Here is a 2572-nt window from a genome sequence, read left to right on the forward strand (position 1 = left end):
AATGTTGTCAGTAAAACCATTTATGCCTTTTATTGCCCTGCTTACTTATAAAAGCCAAATTTTAGCGCAACTTAAATATAACAGTGCTGAAAAACTAGTTGAACAATCAGTCACTGATAAGTTTTCCATGTTTTGAGTTAACCAAGTGGGCTTTTCAGATTAGTTTATACAGGAGCACAAGCTAGAAAATAATTAGGCAGACAAAACATATGTTCACACACACACACCACTTCCAAAACAAACATTATTTGAATGTAGCATTCAGGGTATTGAGGCGAACATAAACTGCTTTGCTTGAACAATTCAGATAATCGCCTACTTTCAGCGCTTCTCTTTTCACATTTGTAAACACACACAGGGTTTTCCAGCCCAGTGAGCAGGCCGTACAACATGAGGAAGACAATCGTTCCTGCAGGGAAGCCAGAGCCTTGAACAGGTGGGAAGGAACATCGACTGCCAATAATTAAATCCCCCAGACTGGGCAGGTAGCTGTTACATTTTCTCTTTTCTTTTCTGGTTATTCAGGGTTCCTTCTTTGATTTTCCTGAGAAAGGAACATTTACACTTCCTGTGAGGGGCTTGAACCCAGATTTCTCGCAGCCGCCTCACTTATTGAAGTTCAATCCCGGTGAATAATGTGTATGTGCCCAACACATACCATTTGTATTTTCTTCAGTATGTGTTTCTTAGATGTCTAAGAATACATGAGCAAGCCCACAGCGCAATTAGTGCAGTCCCCAAGATGTCAATCTTCCCAAAATGACAACATTGCCACTAACCACTTCTTAAAAAAGGATTCAAATTTCTGTTTTTTGGTAAACATTTTTCCAATACCCAGCAATGTGTAAAGTGGACTCCCAAGTCTCCTTCCATAAAGGAACCTGTGGACCCTGGAGATAAGTTGTCACTCTATGGACACAGTGATCATCAGGACTGATGCCAGGAAGTGGGAAGATCATTACAGCAAGGCAGTGGGAAGGTGCCAGCATCCCCTTTCCACGTGAGATGGGCTGAGTTTTCACCCAGGAAGTCTGAAGTTTTGGGAAGGGCAGGTGGAGTTGCTCCTGGCAAGGGCGTGACTGTGCACAGGCTGGCATGATTTTCCTTTTGAGTTGGAGTTTTACAACTTGATTCATTAGCACATATGTGTGGGAAGATATGCCTGTGCCCACCCACAGCACTTTCTTGGAACTCAAAGCTTCTCTAATCTGAGGAGATCTATTCGAAAGGACAGTGCTTGACTTTGAATTTATAAAAGATTATTGGAGACATCTTGAGTAGAAGACCCAACCCACTGTCAGCTTCTAATTTGCAGGAGCAAATGATGACTGCATTGATTTGATTAGGCTTTCTTGTAACAGCTTTTTATAAAATATTATGTTTGTAACAGGAAGGATTTTTTAAATTATTATATTATATTGCACTTTAGATTCTGGGGTACATGTGAAGAACATGCAGGATTGTTGCATAGATACATACATGGCAATGTGGTTTGCTGCCGCCATCCCCATCACCTATATCTGGCATTTCTCCCCATGTTATCCCTCCCCAACTCCCTAGCCCCCACTGTCCCTCCCCTAGTCCCCTGCAACAGACCTCAGTGTGTGATGCTCCCCTCCCCTGTGTCCATGTGTTCTCATTGTTCAACACTTGCCTATGAGTGAGAACATGCAGTGTTTGATTTTCTGTTCTTGTGTCAGTTTGGTGAGAATGATGGTTTCCAGGTTTCATCCATGTCCCTGTAAAGGACATGAACCCATTTTTTATGGCTACATAGTATTCCATGGTGTATATGTGCCACATTTTCCTTGTCCAGTCTATGGTCGATGGGCATTTGGGTTGGTTCCAGGTCTTTGCTATTGTAAACAGGGCAGCAGTGAACATACATGTGCATGTGTCTTTATAGAAGAATGATTTATAATCCTTTGGGTATGTACCCAGTAATGGGATTACTGGGTCAAATGGAATTTTTATTTCTAGGTCCTTGAGGAAGTGCCCACACTGTCTTCCACAATGGTCGAACTAATTTACACTCCCACCAACAGTGTAAACGTATTCCTATTTCTCCACATCCTCTCCAGCATCTGTTGTCTCCAGATTTTTTAGTGATCGTCATTCTAACTAGCGTGAGCTGGTATCTCAATGTGGCTTTGATTTGCATTTCTCTAATAATCAGTGACGATGAGCATTTTTCCATATGTTTGTTAGCCTCATATATGTCTTCTTTTGGAAAGTGTCTGTTCCTATCCTTCGCCCACTTTTGGATGGGTTTGTTTTTTTCTTGTAAATCTGTTTTAGTTCATTGTAGATTCTGGATATTAGCCCTTTGTCAGATGGGTAGATTGCAAAAATGTTTTCCCATTCTGTTGGTTGCCAGTTCACTCTAATGATTGTTTCTTTTGCTGTACAGAAGTTCTGGAGTTTAATTAGATCCCATTTGTCTATCTTGGCTTTTGTTGTCATTGCTTTGGGTGTTTTAGTCATGAAGTCCTTGCCTATGTCTCTGTCCTGAATGGTTTTGCCTAGGTTTTCTTCTAGGATTTGTATGGTGTTAGGTCTTATGTTTAAGTCT

This window comes from Cebus imitator, unplaced genomic scaffold (assembly GCF_001604975.1).
Source record: "Cebus imitator isolate Cc_AM_T3 unplaced genomic scaffold, Cebus_imitator-1.0 Scaffold392, whole genome shotgun sequence".
Classification (NCBI taxonomy): domain Eukaryota; kingdom Metazoa; phylum Chordata; class Mammalia; order Primates; family Cebidae; genus Cebus; species Cebus imitator.